This window comes from Dipodomys spectabilis, unplaced genomic scaffold, assembly GCF_019054845.1.
Source record: "Dipodomys spectabilis isolate Male_0828 unplaced genomic scaffold, ASM1905484v1 ptg000242l, whole genome shotgun sequence".
NCBI lineage: Eukaryota > Metazoa > Chordata > Mammalia > Rodentia > Heteromyidae > Dipodomys > Dipodomys spectabilis.
This window is the reverse complement of record NW_024870919.1, coordinates 2,396,729-2,406,808: the sequence shown is the minus strand read 5'-3', so window position 1 is coordinate 2,406,808 and position 10,080 is coordinate 2,396,729.

Sequence of the window (10,080 nt, the reverse complement as noted above, 5' to 3'; positions counted from 1 at the left end):
TTAAGGCCTCTATGGAGAAGAGTAAACGATTATGTGAAAGGGTTACAGAGATGACACTATGAGCCTGAATTTGATGTATGGCCAGATTTAGCTAAGTATACTGAATATCATTATTTTTGGGAACAAATTGGGGACCTTCTAAAGAATAGCAAAGAAGCACAATTGCTTAGAAAAGATTTGAAATGCATAAAGTACAAAACTAAGCAGAAGTAAAAATAAAATACTAGAGTTTATGCCTTTATGTCTAACACCTTGCTCACATGCTCTTGTTAATGGTTAATATGTGATAAGCATCTCAAAACCGATTTACTTTGCTATTCTTATGGGGTTGATAAGGTAAAGCCAGGAACAAGTGCCTATCGTCATAGATCATCATCCAAGAACAAGATCAGGCAACCAGCTGGTGACCACCCAAAGCCTTGCAACAAGATTGTGTAACCTTTTGCCCTTTCTCATGGAGACTTTTTTCTATAAAAGATTGTCATCCTCTGCAATAAATCGCACTCAGCATTCATTCCTCTTGTGTGTGAGTTGTCTGTTTGCCATCTCCCTACCTGTTCCAGTTACCCCTACTAAGTGTCCTCCGCCGTCCCATCAGAGCTGGTCCGTGGAACAAGTAGACATCTCCAGGGCACACAGATCCCTTGGTCTTATAATTTAAGTGCTGAGTCCCCATTAAGCATCTCACCCTTCCAGGTCCCCAGACCTCAGCCACAAAGCCCATGTACCCCCAAAGAAAGCAAGCTGAAGTTACCAAAGGGTCCAGTGCTCCTTGTTACAGCCCACTTCTACACTCACACACACACACACACACACACACACACACACACACACACAACCTGCAGGGGTGGTTCATGTTTGTCTTCCTTGCTACTCAGGAGGCTGAGGTTTGAAGATCAGGGTTCAAAGCCAGCCCATTCTGGAACGAATGTGAGGCTCTTATCTACAGTGAACCACCAAAAAGCCAGAGGTGGAGCTATGGCTCAAGTGTCAGAGCAATAGCTTTGAGCACAGAAGCTCAGGAACAGCACCTAGACCCTGAGTTCAAGGCCCAGGTCTTCTAACACCAAACACACACAGACACAGACATAGACACAGACAAAGACACAGACACAGACACACACACACGCACACACACATACACACACACACGGACAGCCCAAGGCTTCAGCAGTCCCTGAGAACAGAACCATGGACTATCTCCATTAGGATCACATTCTACCCTCAAGAAGGTGGCACTACCGACATTAGACCCACTATAGAAAAACCAGTAAGCCTCTCACATATCTGGAATGTCTCATAGTCCAACATGGCAGTTCCTACTGTCCACACTGCTATGCGGAAAACTTAGCCTCCCCTTATTTTGTAGTTGGTCATGGGGTTTGAACTCCCGGCCAGGGTGCTGTCCCTCAGCTCTTCAGCTGAAGGTGAGCAATATCCCACTTGCGCCACAGCGCCAAATCCTGTTCTCTGGTGGTCCATTGGACATCAAGTCTCACAGACTTTTCTTCCCAAGCTGGCTTGGAACCATGGTCTTCACATCTCAGCCTTCTGAGTAGCTAGGATGACAGTTGTGAGCCACCAGCGGCTTCTGGCTTCAGCCAACTTCACATACTCAGAGGAAACCCATCCTCGTCAGGCCACACACTTCTTGCAACCCATAACTTCAGACTTTGTCACCCAGCATCCAAATCCATCCTTCAATGGAGAGAATACAGACACAATAATCCCACCCCTGCACCCATTTGCCCACTCCCTGACTGCCACAGGCCAAGTCCTCTTGAAGCTCTGGCTTCAAACTGGGGTAAACTTGGGGAGTTCTTAAAAATGTCTGTACAGTGATGCCAGCACCTGGTCTCCCAACCACAGCACCTCCCCCAAACCCCCCACACACCTCCACCATCCTTTGCAGGCAAAGACGGTTTGCTTTCTTTTTTTTTCAGTTGTGGGGCTTGAATTTGGGGCCTGGGTGCTGTCCCTGAGCTCTTCAACTCAAGGCAAGCATTCTACTACTTGAGCCACAGCACCATTTGCAGTTTTCAGGTGGTCCATTGGAGATGAGTCTCAGGGTCTTTCCTCCCCATGATAGCTTTGAACCGTGATCCTCAGATCTCAGCTTCTGAGTACCTAGGATGACAGCCATGAGCTACTGGCACCTGGCCAAAGATAATTTTCCATCCTTTTCATCCTCTCCCCTCAGGAGACAGATCTGAGGACCACAGTTGGATTCCACGCTTGGCAGCAAAGTCCATCAGAACTCTTTTTCTACAATTAAACACCCAAAAAAGCTGGAAGTGAAGCTTTGGATCAAATGGTAGAGTGCTAGCTTTAAACATCAAAGACAAGGGATAAGATCCGGTCATTAGTTTCAAGTTTTTTCTAGCAAAGACCCACCCAAGAAAGGGAAGCAGGTTGGCACACGGGAGCTCAAAGTTCACACATAATACTCAGGACTCCCAGAACAGACCCCATCCGTCTCTGATTCTCTAGATTCTATGTCCTACATCAGGGCAGTCTTAGATGGGACTGACCATGTACCAAGTTAGGACATTCAAGTACAATCTCATACTGAGGATCCTCTGACCTTATCAAAGACTCAGGATCTCTCACTGTCCTGCCTTGACACTGGGCAGCAAGGTGAGTTCTAGTTATCCAACCACAGGATGTGAATATGAAAGGATTTCTCGGCCAAGGGACTCCAACTGGAGGGGTGCTAGGTCCCTCTCTCTCTGGAAGGAGAAAAGTGCTGGTCCATCCCAGGAATGTTCTTAGGTTGTGAGTATCCTCAAAGAAACAACCCTGCTCAGAGCCCAGTGCCTCTTGTTTTCCCAACAGCCTCAACCCAAGCCTGCCCCACCTTCAGTCAGCCCTCTCTGAATCCCAGAATGCCATGTAGACTAAAGGTTGAGCCAGCAGAGACCCACCTCTGCCCCTGAGAATGGCAGTCACGTGGTCCTAGTGCCCCCTAGAGCAAGTCTCGAAGTCACTCGGGTCCCGACTCCTGTCCTCATTCCCTGGCTGTCCTGTGCCAGTGGTCCACTTACCTCTGTCTCTGGTGGAGGAATGAACACCGGGGGTGTCATCTTCTGATTGAGCCATGGAAAGTCCCAGTCCCCAAGGATGTACTGCACAGGCATACTGCAGTGGACAACAGCCAGGCAGTCAATGGTGAACCCAAGGTTCCAGGACTCTTAATAGAAGTGTGGCTGGGTCTATGTTGTTAGGAGAAGTCATGGCTTCAATGTCCTGACACACCTGACCTGGGATCGTCCTACCTCTTCATCTTCCTGATTATGCCTTGCCCCGCCCTTGACACTCCCTCACCCCAACACCTCCCTAGCCCTTAGACAATTTCTTATTATCTGACCAGGAAATAGACTTGCTAGGGCCGGGATAATTGAAACCTGGTGACACACCCTGAGCCCTAGGTCCTTCCTGAGGCTGCTTCCCCCTGCAGTTGGTGACCACACAGCTCCTGGATGTCATGAAGTTGCTGAAGGGTCAGTGGCTTAGTCCTACATACTGGCTTTAGGCTCTGAAATGTTACCCACAGAGATTGTGAGTGGTTGACTCCCTTGATCCAAGGACTCCAACCAAAGCTCGCATACTCCCTTCTTCCTTCCTTTCCTCTTTTTTTCCCTTCGTCCTTCCCTCCTCTCTCTCTGTTTCCTTTCTTTGTCTCACTCCTGGCCATGAATTAGGAGCCTGGGTGCTGTCCCTGAGCCTTTTTAGTCAAGGCGACCAGTCTAAGGCTTGAGGTACACATCCATTTCTGGCATTTTCTTTTTGGTTGTTAGTTGGAGATAAGAGTCTTACAGTCTTTCCTGCCTGGGCCTTAAGCTTTGATCCTCCCATATCAGCCTCCTAAGTAGCTAGCATGACAGGCATGAAGCACCAGCATCCAGTTCAAACCAAGGTTTCTTTATGTGCCGTGGAACCAGCACTGGAACCTTTCATCATCTATGACAACCCTCACCCCTTCAAGCATGGCGCACACTGTAACTATTTGTTGGATAACTAAATGAGCATCTGTCTATGACCATACTACAGAAAAGTCCCATCCGATTCATGTAAGCATCCTGGGGCTGGGGGGGGGGGGCGAGGCAAAGCCTGATGTAGCTCTCCCACAGTTCTCCCTCTTCCCTCTTCCCACCCTCCTGGTGCCACCGCACTTAACTGTTTTGGCTCCCAGGATGTGAGCCACGATGTTCTCGCTGGATTCTGGGGCCACTGGGATGCCTATCTTCCCAAAGATCTCTGTCCAGTGGCTGACCAACTCTGTGGCACTCAATTCCCTCTCAGGTGTGAACAAGGTGGCCATGAGCAGAACCCCTGGCTCAAGTGGATTCCTTTCCTCTCTGTGGGACCAGACAGGATGGCCCACTATATCTGGCCCCCAAGTTGCATGTTACAGAGAAAGGATTCTCGAGGCATCCCGGGTTCCACTTCAGGTGCTGAAAATCGTCTCTGCTCACAGCTGGCAGGCTGGGGATGGCAAGGTCACTCTCTGCTCCCCATGACATCCTCAACTGTGGTGGTCACACTAGAGAGAGCTGTAGAAGAATCAGCAGCTGCCAGAGAAAGGCAGTCAAGGCAAGACATTCATAGCAGGAGACCATCTGGCTTGGGAACTCTGCCTGTGCCTCTTTTAACGTCACTGTTTGACCACTGAATTGGTTCATCTAATTTAACCCATGAACCCAGGCATTAGTGGAAATTGCCAGCTTCAAGAAAAAAAAAAAAAAAAACCTGGAAAAGGTGGCATTTCACTTGTCCCAATCAAACTTAAACGGTTCCAAAGTCAGTGGTCCCCTTTTCCTTCCAAGCAGCCTACAGCAGGTTACAGAAACTGGCATTCAGAGAGCCCAAGCTAACTGCCACGGTGTGATACCGAGCAGGCTCCAGGAGGGGAAACTTGCCTACCACTGTCCAGCTGGAAACGGCCCAGGTTGGACACAGATTAGAGACTGCAGGACTCCAGGGAGGACTACACACGGATGCACTACCCCAGGAGGGAATCCACACCCTCAGTGAGGGCCCAGAGCCCCCTGCCCAGATGCCCACAGACACCGTCAATGCCCTGGGTAAGGTTCTCCTCTTATCCTTGGTTGTGGTGAAGCATCTGCCATGTTACACCGTTCACCACTTCCCAGACACTCCTAGCTTGACAGCCCCTGCCCTACTCCCACCCATCTCGTTCCTTAATTATGTTTGGCAGACACATTCCCAACCCTTGAATTAACTCCAACTATACACATGAGAGCAGAGTGTCTGGCTGGAAGAGTGCGGCTGTGGTCACACTGGCCTCACAAGACTTCTGGCTGAAGACAGGACAGGTGTCCACTCTGTTCTGTGGTTCACACAGGCCTCCTAGGATGTCCCATGCAGGTCCAGCAGCTACTGTGGGCTGCAAGAAAGGGGAAGAGGGAGGTGGAAAGAAGGGGAAAGGCACATATACTGAAACCTTCCCCATAGGAGCCATGAAATGGTGAAGGAGAAAACAAAACTTGTGGCTGGGCTCATACTGGGCATTATGAAAAAAGAACAACAAATACACACATACACACAAATAAACTGCTTTTGCTCTTTTTAGATATGGTGACTTAAATATATTTTCATTTTTCTCATCTCCTAATCTCCCAACACACACACACACACACACACACACACACACACACACACACACACACACACACACACACACAAATCCAAATGGGTCACACAAGACTCACCATGCAGCACCTGCAATTTGCCAACTGATCACTGACCTGAGCACAGTCAGGCTGTACGAGGAGAAAGATGATCGATATCTCCCTCCCTCCCTCCCTCTCTCTCCCTCTCTCTGTCTCTCTCTCTCTCTCTCTCATATACACATACACATACACACACACACACACAGACTCAGAGAAGTGCCTCTCCTGAGTTTGTTGGTTCCTCATCTGGGCAATGTACAAGCTCGAGCATGGCAGTTCCCTTGTCAGAACCAGGGGCTCCCACCCAAGGGGAACACTGCTCTTATAATGCAGAACCACCCTGCCTCTCCCTTTACCCAGGGCCAGACCTTTCCATTGGGAACAACCAGCCTTGACCCCCATTCACCAAAACCCTAGGCTCGGACACTGGGTCAAGGAATCCAGAGACATGATTCCTCAGAGCCCGGAGAGAAAACACAACAGGCAGTCCTGGTGCCTCCAGAGAAGTGTCTGACTTGGGGTGGGAGCGTTGTTGGGGAATTTGATGGGGTCATAAAGGCTACATACATGGATGGACTCCCTACTTCCAGCCTAGATGCTTCTGGGCTAATTGGCGGATTCTTGAGGAGGACTAGGATACCAGAAGGACCAGGAACACCAGCAGAAGCAGGCAGAGCTGGGAAATGTGATCACCCTGTGAGTACTGTTGACAGCTGGGGGGGGGCAACAGGACAGGTGTATGTGTGTCAGAGGGGGTGTGTTCCTCCCAGATAGTCACCTTCTGACCCCCAGTGCCCTCACCTCCCTAGTGGGTTCTTCTGGGACCTCCTCAGGTGAAAGGGTGACCTAGCACAGAAGACAAGGGCTCAAACAGCAAGGGGGGCCTATCTCCTGCATCCAACACCCCCCACCCCCAGCAAGAAGGAAAAGAGCCAAGAAGGCAGGTGTGGAAGTGCTCCTCCCCACATCTGACTAAAGTCACTAGGTTCCCACCTGGGAGAGGAAGGGTGCAGATGTGGCTTTCACTGCTCTAGGCCAGGGGTTCTGTGGTGCCCCTTCCTCACTGTATCTGACCTTTTCCTGTATCTGCCCTTTTCCTGGGACACTGGCCCCTAGGAATGGGGGTGGGATCCTTGGGGCAACACCCACCCCCTCTCCTGGGGCGCATTTGTGGCAGAGCCAGGGTGGACTGTGGGGTGCAGGGGAGGTGCGGGCAGGATGGAGAGAGGAGACAGGAGGCGAGGGTCCGGGTCTGTGGGGGAGGAGGAAGGAGGGGGTCAGGGGGTTCTCCTGGTGCAGGAGTCGCCAGGTGTGGTCCCATGGAGCGGCCACTCATGCGTGCTGCTGGGAGAAGCTGTAGGCGATGGCTCTGGGTGCACCCAGGCCCAGTGTGCAAGTACCAGGGGCAGGGACTGGCTCGGGGCCTCATGCCAGGCAGGGACCCACCATTTCTGCTGGGCAACTGCGAAAGGGGCCTCAGATCAGACCAGGCAGAGCCATGTTTGAAACGCTGCTCTGCTGGGAGGTGGAGGGGGCATCTGCCGGCGTCTGTGCTTGCTGCCACCCCTGCCTCAGCTGCCATCACCAGCACCACCTCCGTCTCAGCTGCCTGCTTCCGTTGCCTCCACCACCGAAGCCACCGCCATGCTTCCCGTGCCAGGACCTCACATTCAGGGCAGGCCGCCATGCCCCCATGGGGCTGCCCGCAGTGATGTGCCTGCCTTGCTGGCTCCAGGTGCTCTGTGCTCCTGTTCAGGACTGCGCTTTGATGGCAGCGACCACCAGCCTCTGGAACAGCTTCCTCTCATGCTTGTGCTTGCTCTTCTCTCTGCTTTCTCTCTCTCTGCCCCCACTCCACTCCTGGGTCACCACACAGGCCTGCCTGCTCCCCCCCATCGCTGCCACCACAGTGTATCCCAGGGCCCCTCTCCCTCCTCCACTTGGCCATGCCCACTCCTCCCCTAGGCCATGCCCCCCCACCCCTAGCTGCAATCACAACCCTGACTGGGCTCTAAGGCTTCCAGGCCGTGGCAATTGCAGCATCACCTCAGCTCAGCACTCTCCCCCAACCCCAGTACCTGTCCCAGGGATCGAATCTCCCCTCAGCTCCACCCCTGGAGAAAATTCTTCTCCATCCCCCTTCACTCCCACACACTAAGAAGGTGCATGGTGACCCTTGTGTATGTGTGTGTGTGTGTGTGTGTGTGTGTGTGTGTGTGTGTGTGTGTGTGTGATGTTGGGGATAACTACCTCTCAAGGACTCAGAATATAGCACTCTTTGGGATGACACACAGCACACTTCCAAAAACAGCGCAAAGCACCCTGTGTAAAGGACTCAGCACACAGCTCCCTTTGAAGGACTCAGCATATAGTACCCTGTGTAGAGTACTCAGCACACAACACCCTTTGAAGGAGGGAGTCCATAGCTTGCAGCGTAAAGGACTCAGCACATTGCATGCTTTGAAAAACTCAGCACATAACACACTTTCCCAGGGGCTCATTACATAGCACCTTCTGTGTTAAGACTCCACACAGCCCTTTGAAAGGCTGAGTAAAAAGCACCCTTTGTAAACCACTCATTGCATAGCACCCTTCGAAGAAAGCACATAGAAGAATTTTGAAGGTTTCCGCACATACCACACTATGGCAGGACTCAGCACATACCACACTGTGGAAGCACTCAGCACACAGCACCGTTTGAAGGACAATACAGAGCACCCTGTGAAAAGGACTCAGCACACAGCACTCAAAAAACACACCTCATCCCTTCTCAAGGGCACAGCACATATTAGGACCCTTTTGGATGAATTAGCACACCACACCTTTTGAAGGACTCAGCATACAGTATATTGTGTAATGGACCCAGCACACAGCACCCTTTGAAAAACTCAGCACGGCCCACTCTTCAGGGACTCAGCACATAGCAACCTATGGGATGACTCAGCAAACAGCACCTTTTTGAGGACTCAGCACATAGCTGTATGTCAAAGGTTCAGTATTCATTAGAATTAGGGTGCTTTCTTCAGTATCCCCATTCTTCAGAAACACTTGACAAATCCTACTAGTTCACATTTAGCCAACCTGTGTTTTATGGGGGAGGGTCAGCTGGGGGTCTTGAACTCAAAGTTTGGGGGCCCTATCCCTGAGCTCTTTGGTTCAAGGCTAGAGCTCTACCACTTGGAGGCACAGCTCCAATTTTGTTTTTTTGGGTTGTTCTTTGACAGGTCTTATGGTGATAAGGAAGGCCAAGTTGGGGTGTCTGTGTGCAAAGGTTCTTAGCTCAGCCTGGAGTTGACCTCTCTCTTCCTGGTGCTCCTGGGAAGCTGGGCCTCATGGAGCTCTCTTGGCCTAGGGTGAAAAGACCTGCTCTGGTATCAGCAATCAGGGTGAACAAAAGTCAGCTTGGCCCTGGTCACTTCTCAAAATTGAACTCTAGAGGACAATGGCACGGGGCTGCATATCCCGCATCGGGCCACCAGGGGGCAGGAGGGGCCCATCATAGGGATTGTACCTGAGAGTTGTGTTTACTCTTGCTTCCCTGGGGTCTCCATCATGCTTCCAAGTCACCCTGGACAGGAAAATCCTTGAGACACTTACCTACAATTAACAATCAAAAAGCAAGTGGGGCTGTAGCTCAAGTGGCAGAGCAGTAGCCTTGAGCAAGAAAACTCTAGACCCTGAGTTCACACACACACACACACACACACACACACACACACACACACACACACACACACCACATGCATGCAAAATCAGAGATTTCTATAATGCAATCTTTGGATATTCTCTACTTTTTCCCCACTAAGCCTGGTGGCTGCTGGTCTAGGTGTCTGATGCATACACCACTACCTGGCATATTTAATTTTGGGGAACAGAATAGGTAGAAGGTCATACTTCTCTGATCCTAGCTCCTTGATTGGGTCATGGTCTATCCAGGCCCTTTGGGGCTCCTTTACAAAATCGTCAAGATGCCTTCAAAAGTCATCACATACTGGGCACTGGTGGCTCATGCCTGGCATCCTAGCTACTCAGGAAGCTGAGATTTGGAGGATCACGGTGTCAAACCAGCCTGGGCAGAAAGTGTGTGAGACTCTTATCCTCGATGAACCGTCAGAAAACAAAAGTGGTCCTTTGGCTCAAGTGGTAGAGTGCCAGCCTCGAGAATAAGAGCTCAGGGAGAGTGTTCATGTCCAACAACAAGGAGAGGCTTTGCATGTGGGGTTTGGGATTGGCATTGGCCAAATATAATTGGAATTTTCAAGTGCTCCACTACAAAGCAGTGCCTCCTTAGTCCTGTGCTGGTCCATCTTGTCTCACCCCCTGGCCTTGTCCATGCTTTGGGTCAGCATGGCTCTGGATGGAAGGAAGGGCTCCAAGGAGGAAGATC